The sequence below is a fragment of the Wyeomyia smithii genome, chromosome 3, assembly GCF_029784165.1.
Source record: "Wyeomyia smithii strain HCP4-BCI-WySm-NY-G18 chromosome 3, ASM2978416v1, whole genome shotgun sequence".
NCBI lineage: Eukaryota > Metazoa > Arthropoda > Insecta > Diptera > Culicidae > Wyeomyia > Wyeomyia smithii.
The window spans coordinates 102,384,844-102,404,408 of NC_073696.1; the positions used below are offsets into that span (position 1 = coordinate 102,384,844).

Sequence of the window (19,565 nt, forward strand, 5' to 3'; positions counted from 1 at the left end):
AGTCTCTCCCAAGCCGAGACTCGAACCTACGACAACTGGCTTGTTAGGCTAGCATCGTACCTCGAGACCAGCTGGGAGGCTTTTATTATTAACTTAAAATTTAACTTTTTATTAATAAACTTTATTTTAAATCTCATTTTTGCTAAGGATTTTTTCCTTTCCCGGTTCCCGGGAAATGAGATTTTTCATTCCCGTTTCCCGGGAAACCTATTCTCGGGAATATTGCAAACCCTAGATAGGTATGTGCTAAACTGTTATCAAAATTAGTCGTAAGAGGGAACGTGGTAATAAAGTCAAAGAGCACCACTCATATTAAAAATCATGTAAACTTTTAAATGTGTTCCGCGCGAGATACTATCACCAAACTTCCACTAAACGAAAGGCTCTGGACTCAGGAAAGATTTGGTAAAGGTTCCATTTGCATGTATTTGCATGCAAGTCGATGACAAGCGGCTAAAGATGCTTACTTTTTCGCTTGAATTTTATGTTTTCTGCGTAGTTTCTTAGAAGGGTTGTGGTACATTCAGCTCAAATTATTAATTTGTTCTCAAACATTTGTCTATATTTGAATTTTCATATTTGGTGTTGAAATACGGGAGGTTTCTGAGACAATATCAAATTTGTTTGAGGTTTTTCCAATGACAGAAAAGTCAAACTTTGATCGCTTTGAAGGCTCACTTAACACAACCCGATTGAGCTTAAATTTTGCATAGGGACTTTTTTCGAGAAGGCAAAACTTTTGGAAACTGCCACATTTTAAAACTCAATGGTCAAACTTTTCCCTATATTCTATTGGCACCCTATTATGTATGCATGATAATGGAAATACCAGAAAATTGAAGCAAGTTGGATGATGAAAGTCCCAAAAATGGTTGTTATAGTCAAAACACACCTGATTCTGTCGATTTTAGTCTTCAGTTTCCAAGAACAGTATTGCACAAAAATGTATAATCCCGTGCCTTGCCGTTATAGCGCATACTTTTCGGCCATAGGTGTCATAGGGAACTATGTCAAAGTTTTCGTGCTTCGTGTGGCAGCATCTTAATGGATATTTCTATCAACAATAACATTCAAATCGAGCATGTATGTTAGAATAAGCTTCGTCATAAACATACTTCATATAGATCTTCCATTCAGCCTTCACGTTCAACGTCGCTTAAAATGATTAGGCGACATCCGTAACGCAAAATTGAATTACGTTACGCAAAAAATCTCATAAAAATTACGTAACACAGTAGAAGAAATTTCTCAACAAAAAGACGCTCGTCCAGAGATTTTTTGTTACGTAACACTGATCTTCCCTTCCCTAAATGCTAAACTGGTGCGTTTTGTATAGTTTGCTCCTAAATGTAAATTTTAACTGAAGCGATGATAACTGATCTGATAAAAAACATTAGTTTTCACACCTCCTCCCCTCCTCGCAGAAAAAAATACGCACGACTATGTTAAAGAAAAAAAATCAATAATAAAATCACTCGAATCGTCGACGGTTGTGAGGTGGCACGATCCTCACACAATCAACCTAAACTGGTGTGGATTCAATCCTTAACAACCCCAGAGGATTCCTGAGGCAAAAAGTTCTTGGGATCGCGCCTTCCATCGCATGAGGACACTGGTCCGTTAGTCAACGGATCGTTAGTCCTGGGTGTAATCGTCTCCCTAGGCCTCGTTAAATAACGAAATAAATAAAATCACTAGATAATGGTTCACAGTCCTTAGTCCACATATAATCGTAAGTGAAATATTGGATGTCCTCACATAGAGCTCGTATACAAATACCCAGCCGTAGGCTGTGTATTTTTCAGTATTTATATACGAGCTTTACATGAATTTCCCTATTTTTTTTCTCATATCATTTATTTGACACGGCACAAATACAATTTAATGTTTAACGGCGCTAATTATATCTGAAGACTTAAAATCTTAAAGCAATATTTTTATCCTCGCTGCCGACTACGAGCTGAAATTAGGTCTATCTTAAAACTAGGATGTATTTTTCAATCACTGTTTTGTAGTTTGATGATCGTCTGATGCTCTTCGAATGGCCATGAATATGCAGCATGTATGGATTTGTTCTGCTGAGCCACGATGTCATGAGCTGGAAGAGGGGCTTGTAATTCTCGGGTCCTGAAGGTATTGTGCGGGGGCTAGTTGCTGGTTATGGTTCGTTGTTGTTGTTCGCTGGTGTTCAAGTGGCCTATGGTATGTGCCGCTGAGCCGAGATATCACTGAAAGCCTCGGGTTCTCTGGTCCTGGTGAATTCGTGTGGGGTGCAGTTGTTGATTCCAAAACCTCTGCTTAAGGTGCAAACGTGTTCTTGTCGTTTTGTTGGGTGTAGACGGAGGGGAACGGGACTAGACTGGGGCATGGATGGGTTTTAGGAAAATGTATATAAGGGTCATGTAGGGTATGTCACGGCTCGCCAAGACATCACGAGCAGGAACAGCTGGCCGTCTACCTCCGGCCTGAAGGGAAGCTACTAATTTAGACCTGGCGTCACGGTGAACAGGGCATGACCAAACATCGTGCTCTATGTCGTGATAACCTTCACCACAGGCACAGATACCGCTTTCTCCGAGCCCAATACGACGGAGATGCGCATCAAATCTATAGTGATTGGACATAAGCCGAGACATCACGCAAATGAAATCTCGACCTACATCCAACCCCTTGAACCACGGATTCGTCGATACCTTGGGTATAATGGAATGTAACCACCTTCCCAGTTTCCCTCTGATCCAAGAATTTTGCCAACTGATGATCGTATTTTGACGTACAAATGCAAAAAATTCATTAAAAGCAATTGGTCTTTCATAAATTTCACCGTTTGTAGCGCCCACCTTAGCCAAAGAGTCCGCTTTCTCATTGCCCGGTATCGAGCAGTGAGAAGGGACCCACGCTAAGGTAATCTGAGTAGATTTTTCGGATAATGCACTCAGATGTTCCCGTATTTTCCCCAGGAAATACGGAGAGTGCTTAACATCTTTCATCGATCGGAGAGCCTCAATGGAACTGAGACTGTCCGTAAAGATGAAATAATGGTCCGTGGGCATTTTTTCGATAACCCCTAGGGTGTACTGAATTGTAGCTAATTCTGCGACGTAAACAGAAGCAGGATTATCGAGCTTATGGGAGACGGTTAAATTGTTATTGAAAATACCGAAGCCAGTGGACCCATCAAGAAGTGATCCGTCAGTGTAGTACATATTGTCGCAGTTGATGTTTCGATATTTATTGGAGAAAATTTTAGGGATCTGTTGCACGCGTAAATGATCCGGGATTCCACGAGTTTTCTCTATCATGGATGTATCGAAAAACACAGTAGAATCAGAAGTATTTAATAACTTGACACGATTTGGAATACTCGGAGAAGGGTTAATATTTTGTGACATGTGTTTGAAATAAAATGTCATAAAACGGGTTTGAGAATTGAGTTCGATTAACCTTTCAAAATTTTCAATCACAGGACGGTTCAAGACCTCACATTTGATAAGAATACGAGAAGACAGACTCCAGAAGCGGTTTTTCAATGGTAGAACTCCAGCTAAGACCTCCAAACTCATCGTATGGGTCGATTGCATGCAACCTAAGGCGATACGCAAACAACGATATTGTATTCGCTCCAGTTTGATCAAATGTGTGTTTGCTGCGGAGCGGAAGCAGAAACACCCGTACTCAATTACCGACAATATGGTTGTTTGGTAAAGCCTTATAAGGTCTCCCGGGTGTGCTTTCCACAATGATCCGGCTATTGTACGAAGAAAATTCACTCTTTGTTGGCTTTTTTTCATCAGATACCTAATGTGACAACCCCAGGTGCCTTTAGAGTCGAACCAGACACCAAGATACTTGTGTACCAAAACCTGAGAAATCGTTTTACTCATTAATTGTGTTTGAAGCTGAGCAGGTTCATGCTTCCTAGAAAAAACTACTATCTCAGTCTTCTCCGCAGAGAATTCGATTCCTAGCTGTAGAGCCCAAGCAGAAAAATTGTCCAAGGTATCTTGCAATGGTCCTTGCAAATCGGCAGCTTTGGCTCCTGTAACAGAAACCACGCTGTCGTCTGCAAGTTGTCTTATCGTGCATTAATTTGCCAGACATTCGTCGATGTCATTTACATAAAAATTGTAAAGAAGGGGGCTTAAACATGAGCCCTGGGGAAAACCCATGTAGCTGATTCGAAAAGTTGCCAAATCGCCATGCGTAAAATGCATGTGCTTTTCGAACAACAAATTGTGCAAAAAATTGTTCAAAATTGAAGAAAATCCTTGTCGGTGAAGTTTGCCCGAAAGAATGTCAAAAGAAACGGAATCAAAAGCCCCCTTAATGTCCAAGAACGCAGACGCCATTTGTTCTTTGCGAGCATACGCCAGCTGGATATCTGTTGAAAGCAACGCAAGACAATCATTCGTCCCTTTGGCACGGCGGAAACCAAATTGAGTATTTGACAGTAGACCATTTGATTCGACCCAATGATCTAAACGACGGAGTATCATTTTTTCCATCAATTTCCGGATACAGGATAGCATTGCAATCGGCCTATAGGAGTTGTGATCAGAGGCTGGTTTTCCCGGTTTTTGGATGGCGATCGCCCTCACTTGCCTCCAATCCTGCGGTACAATATTTTGCTCCAGGAACTTGGCATTGCCGGGTAGATTCTTCAACAAGTTGAATTTGATTCTATCTAACCCAGGTGCGTTATTGTTACAGGACAGGAGGGCAATTGAAAATTCTGCCATTGTAAAAGGTGATTCTATCGCGTCGTGGCCCGGAGACGCATCGCGAACAAAGTTTTGCGCAGGAACAGAGTCCGGACATACTTTCCTGGCAAAATCAAATATCCACCTTCTTGAAGACTCTTCGCTTTCGTTGACCGTTACGCGATTCCGCATTCTTCGGGCTGTGTTCCAAAGAGAGCTCATCGATGTCTCCCTCGACGTCTCGTTCACTAACCGACGCCAATATTCGCGTTTCTTTGCTTTAGCCAAGCTTTTAAGCTTAGTATCAAGCTCCGAATACCGTATATAGTCGCCAGGTATACCTTTCTTCTGATAGGCCAAAAACGCGTCGGATCTTTGCGTGTAGACATCGGATCACTCTTGGTCCCACCACGGAGTGGGAGGCCGTTCTTTGATCGTTACGCCGGGATATTTCTTCGTTTGGGCTTGCAACGCGGCGTCGAGAATCAAGCCCGCGAAGAGGTTGTATTCTTCAAGTGGTGGATGGTGTTGAATCGACTCGACAGCTTCTGAAACCATTTCCTCGTATAACTTCCAATCAACATTCCGTGTGAGGTCATACGGAAAGTCAATTGGCCGCATGCGAGTTGACCCGTTGGTAATTGAAATAAGAATTGGCAAATGGTCGCTACCGTGAGGATCGAGGATTACCTTCCATGTGCAATCCAACCGTAGCGACGTCGAACATAAAGAGAGATCCGAAGCGCTTGAGCGCGCTGGAGGTTTCGGGACACGTGTCACTTCACCGTTGTTTAGAATAGTCATGTCGAAGTTATCGAAAAGGTTATAAATTAAAGAGGTGCGGTTATCATTAGAAGGGGAACCCCAAGCCACGCCATGAGTGTTAAAGTCTCCCAAAATCAAGCGTGGCGAGGGAAGAAGTTCTATTAAATCAAAGAGCAGCCGTTGCCCAACCTGTGCTCTGGGAGGAATATATATTGAGGCAATACAAAGCTCTTTACCTTGTATTGTCATTTGACATGCGACAGCTTCGATGCCTGGAATCGAGGGGAGGTTAATACGATAGAAAGAATAGCACTTCTTAATCCCTGGAAGTACTCCTCCATATGGGGTGTCTCGATCAAGGCGAATAATATAAAAATCATGGAAGTTTAGATCAGTATTCGAAGTTAGCCAAGTTTCACAAAGGGAAAATGCATCGCATTTGTTTTTATTTATCAAAACTTTAAACGAATCAATTTTTGGTAAAATACTTCTACAATTCCACTGTAAGACAGAGATAGAATCCTTCACATAAGCAGATGAATTAAGCATCGAAGGATACGATCGCTGCAAGGAGGGGCCATTGAGCAGTCAACTGCTTCAAAAATGTTCTAACTGTTGGGAGGAATGCCGTAAGAAATCTTTTATTGGATCGGGTACATTGAAAGTTCCAAAAATCCAGTCCACAATGTCAGAAAATTTCACCAGTCCAGCATTTGATTTTTCAACTGGATGTGCAAAAGGAACAACTGGGGTTTTAGATGTTCCAGGAAGTGCTGGGAACTCCTTCTGGGACTTTAAATTTGCAAGCCCAGGAGGGGTTTGCTTCGGTTTTTCCGCTGCACTTTTAGGTTTGTTTGTACCAATCATTTCACTTTGGGAAATCTTAGGACCTTTTCGGGGAAGTTTAGGAGAGGGAATATTTTTCCTCTTTCTAGACTCCCCAGGATTGGCATAAGATGTTCCCGCTGGTGAATCGTCAGAATCGGTTTCATCAGAGGACAACAGATCAAAGGGGTTCGAAGTAACGGGAGAAGTGGTTACGGTCTTCTTCAGCATGTCAGCGTAGGAACGCTTTGAACGCTCTTTGAGAGACCGTTTTATTTTATCCCTGCGCTGCATGTACACCGCACATGTCGAGAGCTCATGCAGATTTTCTCCGCAGTGAATACACTTTACAGCGTTAACACTGCAAGAATCTTCCGCATGAGTCTCCCCACACTTGCCACAACGTGCCTTATTGCAGCAGTAGGCGGCTGTATGGCCTAACTGCTTGCAATGAGTGCAGTTCATGACGCGGGGAACGTATAGCCTCACAGGGAGACGAACCCGGTGGATCGAGATGTGGCTTGGTAGTGCAGACCCGGCGAACGTAACTCGAAACGAGTCTGACGGAGTGTAAACTTTTTTGTCACCGACGATCGATACCGACCGCAATTGCTTGCAGTCGAGCACCTTCACATCGGGACATGTGTTGTTTTTAAAGCACCCTTCAGCACTTTTCAATATACACTCGACGGACAGACTCGAAGCGGTCACGACAACGTCGATCTCCACATCTCTAGCGGGTCCATAGACACGGTATTCCCGTGTAAAAAGCTTGGAGCAAGCTATATCGTTGGCCTTTTTAAGGTCATTGACCACGACACGGAGCTTGTTCGGCCTGATTTTTAAAATTTCAGTCACAGCTTTAAAGTGTGACGTCAGGTCTTTCGAAATCTGTAGAATGTTTAAAGATTTCGATTTCGGCCCCGCTTTAGGCCTGAGGTAAACTGCCATCGGAAGACTCGATCCATCTGGATACAATCTGAAACGTGGGGGAGCTGAGGAATTAATATTAGGAGAGGGGGCAGGAGGGACAGGGTCGAGAGGATTCGAGGATGGCGGTGCGAGAGGTGGGGGGTCTACATCCATCGCGCTAAACCTAGCGCGCCGATGGGACAGACAAGAAGCACGTACCTTCCTTTCTTTTTCTCCTTCGTGTTGGAGTGCACTGCACTCACCACCAAAACGTTCGACAGCAGGCAGCTACAAAGCGACACAGTAACACAAAGGCGCTTGACCTTGCGATACAGCAATCTAGACAAAAGACACCGGTCAAAAAATGCCGCCACTTGCACACACGTATTGAAATTTATCGGAGCGATTTCGAAGCACAACCGATGCTGATGCGTGTTCGGCACAGAATGAAATTTCCCTATTGTTTACTATTGTTTTGTTGGCAGTAGAAATAATAAATTCCAGAATACGATTTTAAGGTCTCATACAAACGCAAACGGACAAAAAATTTAGTTGGTGTCGTCAAACACAGGTTTTGCAACTTCGCCAGCCACGGTTACTTCTGTTGGTCCACATGGGAAAAAGGCGGAAAGAGCGAACCGTTCCATATTTTTCCAGCCGATCGGTCAGGTTATTGTGCAACAGTAAAATTACACGCGAACGAACGGTGTGGCTGTTCTGGCAGCGGCAGCCAAAATAAGAAGCCATATGAAAACATAACCACAAACAGCATTTCCAGAGGTCCACCAGCCATGCGCGCCCGGTTGTACCCAGTAGCACAGTACAAAGTTAATGAACTGCTATGTTGCTATTTGCTGTTTTCCACCGTAGCGTACCGGGATACGGCTACCCATTTCCACGGTTCGATCAAATTTGCGACGAACAACAAACCAAACGGACTGTGAAATGCAATATGGACCCGAAGTAGCAAGTAAACGTTTTTCGGTTCTTGGTGGCGGTAGGAAGAAACAGTGTGAAATGATTTACATTTTTCTTTGGTTTTTTTTCGCTATTCAATCACGCGCTATGATTTGAGGCGGTAAATGAGAGTCAGCAATTCCTAATTACAGGACCAATGATTGATTTGTTATGGTTGGAGTGTTACTGTTTTGGCTATTGTTTAACTGTTTGGTTAACTTTCACGGATGAATTGGTGAATTATTTTATGCAAATTCGTCTGCGAGAATATTGTGAGTATAGTAACATCGAGAATTTGCATACTTGAAATATCAAAACACAAAATCCTGACGTAGTTTAGGAAACAGCCGAAGTTTACTGTGAAACTTTTTTCCAGCTTTATTCAAAACGACAAGTATCGAAAAGAAAGCAAGTAAGGTTTCATTTATTCTTGTTCAACAGCATTCCAACGAAAAGGAATTCGCTGTATCTATTTTAAATTCGCTTTTAATCATCCCATTCAATATTTTTCAATGAAGCGCTATATTCCGATTGTTCGAACAACCTAGATCAAGTCATTAGAAGCGGCACTAGATCATCGCAGTACCTACCCGGGCGTTTGTAGCTGAGTGGTTGGCGCGGTGCAGACATGATGCATATAGTGGTAACTGTCTTGTTTTTCTTCGCACGCCTTCTTTCTCCGCAGTTATTTGCGAGTCCCGCGCGTATAGGTACATTCTGCTGGCTTCTGCGGGCGCGCAATGCACAGACATCCCGTGGTTGCTGGCGCAGGTTTCAAGTTCATTCCGTGTTTGGAACTCGCTCGAGACGGTCGCGTATCGCATCACGGTATTCCCGCCCGAAACGGATTTTGGCGTGATTTACTTGGTTCGGTAATTTGATTTTGTGTCGAAAAGTGTAACTCAGTGTCGGTTGTGATCCGCTGGAAGTACACAGACGCGATTAGTCTTAAGTGTTGAAACTGCTTTGGATCTGGGACAGACTGTTGCTGGCAGGTGCACTGGAGTTTTACCTGATTAAGATAGTAGCTCGGAGTGGAAGAAAGTGCTTCTGCGCGGTGACTGTTTTGGTTTTGTTTTGTTTCACGAGACACATAAAAGTGGTATTATTTCGGTCTTTCGGAGTGCGTTCGCAGTCGGAATGCTGGATAGCTTGGGAGCTTTGCTGAAATTTGTGAACTGAACTAAGTGCAGGATATGCTTTGGTAGATCGATTATATGTAACGACTAGCAGACTAAATAGGTTTACGCTTTTGTTCGCTGAAAATTGTATCGGACAAGTTGGTGGGAAGCGGCCGGGAAAACTGCACTGATGCCACTGCCGAACAGGTTGCGCGTAGAAAGTAAACCTGCTTTAGCACACACGTTGCTCTAAATCGATAGAAAAACGAGTCGAATAATGAATAAAGTAGGTGCCCGGTGCAATCATCATCTAGAGGGGCGGTACACTAATTGCTTTCACTGGCAATAGAGTGATTTTGTTGCGAAGATCGTATTTTTAGTACGGTTTCGTCAATCAAGGGCACACTTAGGTGGTAAAAAATGATGTTTTGACAGCCGGACCCATGCTGAGAGCAATACTGTGGTCAAACAAACAGTTCAATCAAGACGGTCTTCTTTTTTTCTGCTTATTATCGATTATTATTTTGTTGGCCCAACTGATCGGTTACAGGAAGTAAATTAATACGCTTTCAAATAATTTATCGACAAACAACATCCGATAACAATCAATCTTCAATTTGAACTCTTTTCCTGCATTTTAGTCAAACCGAGGGAAGCAAAAACAACTTAATGAACATCAAAACATTAATTGTAACCATTTCTCATGACAATTCACTTGTTGGGACTAGAAAATTTTGTCGAATTTTTCGTAAATATATTTCATCACTAATTATTCGTTAATTGTTTTATAAAAAACTTTTGCACCGTTAAAACAACTTGTTGGTTTCCATGAAATACTTTGTTCTGACATGCAACTACATCCTAACTTTTTTAATTGGGGTACATATATCTTTTAAGTGAAAATGAATTTGTCACGAATGTTACATCAGAGTTCAAACGATAATAACTGGTTAAACAAATAAAGGATTGCAATTATCTAAACGTCATTGGATAAATAAAATGTAGAACAATTTTTTGACATAATAGTAGTCATCATTGATTTACTTCTTAACAATGACAATCTTTTTCAGTGGAAGAAAATTCTCTAGCTTGTTTATACCTCAAGAAGGTGCATCTGCTGTGAAAATTTCATCAAATTCGATGCAATGTTTTTAAATTTATGTCTGTTTAAAACAATTTTGATCTAAATTTCAAATGACAATAACAACTTGAAAACTTACTCAAATTCAATAAAAATTGGAAAATCAACTTTCCGAGTGAAACTTTTGATGTTTTTAATACTTATTTGAAAAAAATAGACATCACGATTTTTAGTGATCCGTTTTACGAATTCTGACCCATATTTCAATTAAAAATGAAATTTTCTTTTATTATTTTGGTAAAAATTATCCTCTCAAAAAGTTTACTGATAGATGAAAGTAAGTCAATAAATTGGATTTGGAATTATTTCATAGCTGTACAGAACATAATAGAAAATTACACTAGTTGACAAGAAGAAAAAGAAAATTGCTCTATGGCTCAAACTGGAAAAAGATTATAGCTTTTTAACCATTTTTGTGAATTGTGGTACACCTAGAAAATTCAGAAGTGCATCAAAAGACCACAAAGTAATTGTTCGCCGGACTCGTCACTTCTACGTTTGCTTACGGGGAAACTAATTTAAGCCTCTGAAGAAGGTTGCTAGGGGCACCAGCAGGAATGGTTAGAAAGCTATGATCTTTCATTTTTTTCCAGTTGAGCTCCATGGCAAAACCTGTGTTAGCCAGTTTAATTCACAAACCTTGCAAATTTTTTAAATTTGTGATCTAGAAAACTTTTAAATCAGTTTGAAATTAATATTGTTGATAAACATAATTTTCATCCCTGAACACATAATTCAAATTGAAATTTTTGGACTGTCTAAAAGAGATTTTGTTCATAGCCATTTGCTTCCAATATCCTAAAAAAAGAATTTTGTATCAAACGATTACATTCTTTTCGATTTGAATGGAATTTTCAGTATGTCTTAGGTGTAAAAAAATTGCGCTGAGCTATGATAGTTCAATTTTTTTTTGGAAAGAGTTAAAGTCATGTGAAAAGTAAGGATAGTACTGGTGCCCTAGAGCTCAAATTGGAAAAAAATGAAACATTATAGCTTTTAAACCATTCCTGTGAATTTTGGCGCCTCTAGCATTGATAAATTTTCTAGAGACTCAAATGAGTTTTCCCGTGGGTAAAAGTGTGAGCGATGACATCGGCGACCAATTACACGACGATTTTTTAAGGTACCGTCTGCCAGGGTGAGATTGTGCCAAAAAAGGACACGTTTTTGTTTCTTAGCTTGTAATGCACACATTTAGGCAATAAGTTTGATCCAAATCACGTCAATGCACACTTAAATGTTTAGATAACGACTGCCGCAAATATGATCAAGTCACAATAAACTCAAAATTTTGCTAAAATTGAATGAACTATGGCCTAATCTTACCCCTTCTATGGGGTGAGATTGTGCCAAAAACAAAAATTTGAATTTATTACCTGTTTAATTAACATTAGTGTATCTACGAATAATTCGCATGAATAACATGATAAAACAGTAAGTATAGGGACGACCATAAACAACATGGACTATTAAGGGGCTGTAGGGGGTTGACCAGAAATTACGTTTCATATGAATTATAGAAAAATGTATGACTGGATCAAATTAATATCTTGAGTAACCAGTTATGAGAACGTGGCTCATGGACAGTCTCTAAACACATAGTGGCGTCTCAGGTAGCTTAGAAAGGGAAAACGTTAGGACATAAAACCTGAGAAGACTTGTCGTTTCAATTATTATGTGTCTTTGACCACTGTATATTCCATTGGAGATCTCAAAACTGCTGGAAATGGGTACGTTCCCTCCTTCCTTGCTTTAAAAGTCATCAGTTTATATAGAATAGGTATTAAAAATTTTGTTACATTCCATAAGTAATTTCAGTCATTGTAAATTTCCATCTAATAGTTGTTAGCTTACTGTTCTCAAGCATTTAGTCATTATTTCAAATAATACCATAGCTAGACAACATACCCTATGTAAACAATGCAAGTGTTTTGGTGTATACTGATATAATTTTGTCGTGAATGTGAATTCCGCACACTGTACTGTTCATTATAGCTTGGCACAATCTCACCCCAAAAGGGCTCGAAAAGAGTACAGTTTGGAAAAACATTTTGTTCTGAGCCATCACAGGTTTAGTGCATAATATTTCCTCAACACATTGGAGACGACATCCTAACTTACCATCTGAGCAGTAACTTGATGTAATTTCTTGATCGGGTTGGTTTGCATGGGACATTTTTTGGTAACGTTATTTGCGCGTATTTTTCAGCCTGTACTTTGGAACATTATTTAAGTAAAACAGTTCACTAATATTATCTATATTCTATTTCAAGTTGTGAATAAATATGTCATGTTTCATACAGTATTGGGTTTGAGGCATTAGGTTCTAGAAATCTCAAGTAATTTAACATACAAACATTTCCCGTTTTGGCTCAATCTCACCCCGGCAGACGGTACTTCTACATTTATTCATTTATTAGGGATACCGATATTCACAGGAATGGTCAAAAAGCTATGATTATCTTAGGTCAACTTTTTTGAGCTTTGGGGTAATTTTTTTCACTTTTAGCCTTCGTCGAAAGGAGTATCAATTACTTTCAATTTGCAATCAAAAGATTTCAAATCGGTCGAACGACTCAAAGGTTACAAATTTTTAAAAAAAGATTGTATATTTTTGCCCAACCCTAATTCAAAAAGGAGCATCCTGAGGACCAAATAAAAAAATACGGCCTTAAAGTTTTTCGAAAAATAACAAGTTTACTAATGTTGAGCATGATCTGAACAAAAAAAAACTGTGAACAACATTCCGGCTATCAGAATGAGTTGAGCATCCCAAAAGACCTGTAGGTTTTTTCCGACTTTTGTTCAGAGTCACTGTGGGATGGGACAATTTCTGTAGAATATGTCGGCTGAAAAAGGACTTCCCATGTGAGCGTTCCTATGCAAGTTTCAGTGACTTTGGTAGTATGAGACCGAGCGTTGTCATACTGTAGACTCACTTTTCGAGCTTCTGCTCGTATTGTAGCCATTTCGCGTTTAATCGCATTAATTAATTAATTAATTAAATTGATACCATTCTTTAGTGATCGTTTTGTTCGATTTCAACTGCTCATAGAAAATAACACCGACTTGGTCCTACCAAATACACAGCGACAGCATTACCTTATCAGCGTGTAGATTTAGCCGAGCTGATGAGGTAAAAGAATGATCGAGCAGTCCCCATGACTTTTTTTCTCAAAGTTTCTGTAGTGAATTCATTTTCTAAGACCGTCACAATGCAATGAAGAAAACCCTTCCTTTTTGCCACTGGAGCAGTTGTTCACACGGGAAGTTCCTTGCTTTTCAATCATTCCCAAAGCATGCAATGGCTTGAGAATGGCTGAGCGGGTAACTCCTAATACTAAAACAAGCTGTTCCTGCATTTGGCTTGAATCATCATTAACCCATTCCCGTCGGAGAGAAATAAAATTTTACTTCGAAAAATGATCTTCAAACTGTTATTATTAAGCACTCACATGCACAATTGACACAACCTGTAGATTGTTCGGTTCTCTACCCGTTCAATATATCAAGTATATTCGATAAGCTGTAGTCCAAGTTTAGATGTGTGATGCCATACGGCATTACTCGCAGGGAATGGGTCAAACAATTCCTCTAATTCAGCGTCTCCGAAGGCTATTGGCTTTCTTTTACGCGGACAGTCGTCAACATCGAAATATTACCGTGTTTAAAGCGACGGAATCAATCACGACACGTTGTTTCAACGAAAGCAGCATTTCCGTAATCCTATTTAAACTCTCGATGCGGTTCAGCCGCTATTTTTTATTGAAACTAGAAAAGAAACACATCCCGCAATCATTGATAGGCGATGAACATTCGATCTTTTTAAGCGTGTGAATCAACTTCGTCTCCCTGTCGATTGTGACAATTATCGTACGATACCAGTCCGAGCGGATGAATTTGGAGATCCGTTGAGATAATTTGTCCACGCTCAGAAATTGAATTTTCCAATAGCTCTACAAACCGATGACTCACTCTTCGCTTATCGAAGCGAAGTTTGAATTCAAAAGAGAAGAATCACGAGACGATAATTATCGGAAGAGAGAAATGATTGCGATAAGTTGAACAATTATCCCCCTTTCTATTTGTGTTGCAGGTGTTAACAGTAAAATAGATAATAAAAATTTTCATCATTTAACAAAATGTTGCTTGCTATTGTCATAGAACAACTCTATGTACCTTTGCTAGTCAGTTTTATTTGCATCGAAGATTTGTTCACTGATGGTTGACCGATGTCGAAAAAATTGGGATTAAACATGCAAAAATTTGCAAACATTTTGGGAAAAAATGCATGTGCCAATTTAAATAGATTTGAAAAAAAATTGCAAGATAAGGAAAAATAGCAACAATTATTTTCAAATTTTAAGAAAGCGTCCACGGACTCTCAAAATCTGTATTTCACAGACGAATCTTTGAATCTGGTATCTCTGATTTTTACTGCCTTTTGGTTGGTTGACGATTCAATTTTATTATTAATATTTTTATCGGCAAACTCGCACTCGCAAGATGATTCAATCCATAGATTTTCATTTTACGGCTCGATCGGATCAGAAGACGATAATAAATGACCGATTGGAGCAGATAAGAAAATCGAAACAGTGTATGAGCAAGCGAAGATTAACTCGCATACAGCTAACAGGCTATGAAGTTCATGGAGTATTCTTTCGATGATTTATTTGACACATCAATTCTCTTCTCGAGAGACGATACAAAACATCGCGTATTATGCCTACGCCTGATCAGAATGCAATAGGGTTTTCCATGAGAATTCTATGCTACGATTTCGACATCCTTGCCTCCAGCAAATGACGATTATTTAGCACAAAATCACTTGCCATATATATTTTCTGCAGACAAAAAAGGCCGTGTCTATAGAAGACACAAAAAATACTCCATACGGTCGATGTCTGTAGAAAACACAGAAAATATTCACGAATCTCAAAAAAAAAAATCGCTGCACTTACCAGCATTGGAAACAAACGAGTATCTTGTAGCTTTTACTACTAAAAGGCACGCGTTGAAAATGCAAGTGATTGTTTATATGCTAGAAGAGCTTTCAGAAGATTACTGAATATCACAAATAAAAAGATTTCGATAGCTCCCGCTACAAAGCTTCGCGCGATGTTTTAGTGCATTTTTAATTGTACATATTTTCTGCAAAAAAAATTGGTCTTTCAAAAAAAATGCCACAACGATTTCAATCCAACCCCTCTTTCCCTCTTGTCACAAAACGATCATACATCTCGAACACCCATTAATTCTACGACATTTAAGTATGCTGGAGGCACCTAATTTCACAAGAATGGTTAAAAAGTTATAATCTTTTTGGGGCAACTATTTTGCGCTTTAGGGTAGCATATTTTTCGCTTTTGTCGACCAAGAAAGTTGATTTTCATTGAAAATTGATATTTAATTCAATAAGTGGGTAATTATTTGAGTTTTAAGGTTAAATTGAATATTATTTAAGTTTTAAACTCTAACACAAATAGTATATAACAAGGTTGTATATTCAAAATTATCAATACGTCTTATTTGTTGGATTGAACCTTTATGCACAGACCTACAGATATATGACTATGAACATATTTTCAATAGAATCATCGTTCAGATGATACCAGTACATTACGTTATCAACACTAGCACCATTTGCTACCGCGTTTGCGCCGCGTCATGTATTTCGACATCAGCGCTAGCGTACGTGCATGTGTCAAAGTGAGAACTACAAAATATGTATGTGAGATTGCATGACAGCGCTCCAGACGGTGTTGTCGCCCGATCACTGTAATTCGAATTAGGTTCCAGTGTTACGTCTGTTAGTCTGTGCTTTATTTTTTTTTGTTTCCGAGCTGTTTGCTCAAACAGTAAAATCATCACTTAACAAGCTGAAGGCGCATAATGCTGTTGAACCGTTTTACGCAAAATTAATATTAAGCAGAGACTGTTAGTGTCAGTAGGATCGTACCGCTAGCCCCGCAATTGTCCTGTACACTTAACAGTTGGCTGCGAAGTCTGTGTATAATAAACACAAGGTCGAGTTCCAAATTCGGAATGTAGCACCAAGGCCCGGGTAATAGTAGCAGAAAGTTCCTGGAATTAAAAGCAGAAAAAATATCTCTTCAAGATTAGAGTATGACACAGCACTTGCGTTGAAAAAAGGGGAAATGTTTTTGCAAGATTTACCTAAGAAGGAAATAGTCATTTATTCGAGCTTTTTTATTGAAACATAAAGAAAATATAATATTGTCAGTACTTTCAATTGTAATGTCATGTGGCAAGAGGTATAACAACATTTATATCTCGAAAGCGAAAGAAAAACTTCAACAAAGCTTCTAAAACTTTATAAATCTTCTTTTTCATTTATGCAAACATTCTTTCATTGAATCAATAATATCATTACCCATTTTAATGGAGCTACATACAATAAGTCCGAATAGGGTTAAATATTTAGCATTACAGTGCGTTAGAAAACTCTACTTTCAACGACGAAGTATCAATTTTCTCGTGTTAATAATTAACAACACAAAAAACCTTCCCCATAAAACACTGAATGCAATTCGGCTCATAAAAAGATACGAGCATCAATGAATCAATTAATTGAACCTTATACACTGTCGTCTTTCACTCTTCTAGCAGGCCAAAAACGGCCTACTTATTTTAACGTCAATCATTAAGGGGTGCCGCCGAAGCTTGATCTGATCAATCGGAACTAGGTTTCTGCTTTCAGCACGATCACTAACCTGAATCGACGGCCGACGGACGGTTCGCCGGTATGCAGCGAGTTTACGACGTTTAATCGCTCGATGGTACTGATTTTCGCGAAAAGATCTGCTAACAGGCGGCCCGGACTCGTGAGCCACCCGGCTACAACACAGCCGTGGAAAATTGAGTGTAAACTCTTCTGTGATCGTGAAATGCCCTTGCTATGGGGCAGCGAAAAACCAGTTCGCCCGTTGTGCGGAAAAATTGATGCCAAGCCGGGTATGACTGCAATTGTGTCGCCCCGGCTGGTGGTGTGGAGGCTACCTCGATCGAGGTGTGGGATAACGGGAGGTGGCGGCATGACTGTTTTCACTAATAATTCTCTTCAAATGTCGCGTGATTCAAATGCGGAGGGTTTCTGATGAATTGATTGACTCATTTTTCGGTGTGTTTTTGTTGTTGCTGCCGTAACGAAGAGTAGATTGTTTAGAAAGTGTCTTCAAAGCAGTCTCTACACAGTGATGAACACTTGACGGTTGCCGAAATCAAGATCAATCTTTGAAGGTCGATGTGCTTACAGTGCGTACTGTGTGCGGTGAAATATGAAATGTTTTTTTTTTTGAAGGGAAAGTAACTAAATGTACATCTTGATTTCTCGTTTTTAGATAGTGAGTGATGAAAACCTTTCCGCTTTTATAATTGCATTTAAACAAACGCTTTGAGTTACTTTACCTACAAATGGCGTACGTTTAAAAAGGAGTGTGGGTTCTTCATTAAAGTGGTCCTAATAACCACTTCATATCAATCGACTATTTTCTTGTCATTTATTACTCTTCTGTTTTTACTACCGTTTTCTTCTATGGATGCTGAAGTTGAAAGTGAGAAGCACATTGTGCGATGGTTTTTGTTGATGCTGCTCGAGCATTGTTTATTCGCTGATGGTTAAAACAGTATACGAGGCTGGTTGGTATGTAATCTTGAGCCTGAGAAGTATGAATTTTCAAGTGTCGTGAAATATATACTTTTTGCATACGATCGCGGGAAATTGCCGTTTCTCGGTGGTGTGCGAAGTTTAACCTCATCAGAGTACAATTGAGTTTTAAGTCGGCGTGTGATTGATCGGTGAGGTTTTTTTATACGCCCACTGTGAGCCGGTGAACTTTAATAGGTAAACAAACTCTGAAGTGAGGGATGTCATGCTAATTCAACCAACCGTTTGTTGCACTCCTGTAGATTTCGGTGGAACTTTCAGAGTTCGATGGCATTGTGGATTCGAGAAATTATTTTTGTACACTGAAGAACTTAGAATCCCAAAGGAATCTTCGATTGGCTGACACTAAGGCACCTTCATTGGCATGGAGTTTTTGAAGCAATGAAATCAAAATTTTGTTCAAACTTTCGTTCTTGTATACATCTTGATTGATAGCCAAACCACTGGGCTCGAACCATGATTTCGACGAAAAGAATGAAGTCCTGTTTTGTCCAATACTTTGGCCGGCCTTCCACTGCCTTCGAAGGGAGCTTGAGCAATGCTTCTTGTTTCAACATCATTTTGAACAGAACTCAGCATGCATAAACAAAACAAAAAATTAAAAGGTAACATCATTGAAACTTTACTCTAAAAATATCATTAAACACAAATTTTATACTCTGAAAAATTTGTTTAAAAGTCCATAAAGTAATTGATTTTCTCGATTTTATCAGGTTGATTGTTAACCCAAATAAGAACAAAAATTCTAAACAAAAGTGGAAGATTGATAAACGAAACAACAGATGCAAGACAACAACCAAGATCCACAAAAAATCAAAACAATGGTCACAGTGGTCCAAATCTTACTAAAAAACTAACTTACTAACTAACTGTTAGTTGTAACGCTAAACTTTGTGGATTTTCTATTGAATTCAAATTATTTCGGAGGCCATTAAGTTCAAGCCAAAAATAACTTGTGTCTCTGATATTGTGTTGATTATCTCTGATATTCATTAATTATTTCTTCAAGTTTTGTTTTCTGGCTTTTCTTCATGTTTTTCAGTCTTTATGTAACTCGAAGAAACTGCCCATTCATAAAGATTAAGAAGAGAATTATATTTTTGAGCACGCCATTCGCCATGATCTAGCTATGATTCAAAATAAAAAAGTTATTCAACCATTAACGGTTTTTCAAGGGTTAGTTTAGTTTCAAATTACTCAGCCGTACGCAAAAATACGCAGAAAACTTTATCTGTTCTGAAAGCACTTTTACTTTTAAAATAATATAAAACCATTTGTCTAATAAAGTCTTTTCGAATGTTTCAATGAAAAAAATTTTTTGCATGGAAATTCTAACTTTATCTAATAACTTTGTTATTTCTAAATATATCGTTTTACAATCTTCAGCAAAAATAGAAATCCAATAAAATCGCGTAATTTTTTAGAAGGTCATAAAAATATAGAAAATCATGGTA

The 19,565-nt window shown here is 39.3% G+C and overlaps 1 protein-coding gene across 5 annotated transcripts in view; it reads left to right on the plus strand.

The window, feature by feature from the left end:
* Nucleotides 1–8,904: 8,904 nt before the first annotated feature.
* The window catches only part of LOC129731861 (uncharacterized), a 68,962-nt gene continuing 58,301 nt past the window's right edge, over nucleotides 8,905–19,565 (plus strand). Inside the window, exon 1 of one of the 5 annotated variants that reach the window (XM_055692212.1) lies at nucleotides 8,905–9,031. The gene's annotated coding sequence lies outside the window, so the exon portion shown is untranslated. Of the gene's footprint in view, nucleotides 9,155–19,565 lie in introns of all 5 variants that reach the window. The other 4 variants (XM_055692214.1, XM_055692215.1, XM_055692216.1 and 1 more) reach the window with 4 other exon arrangements.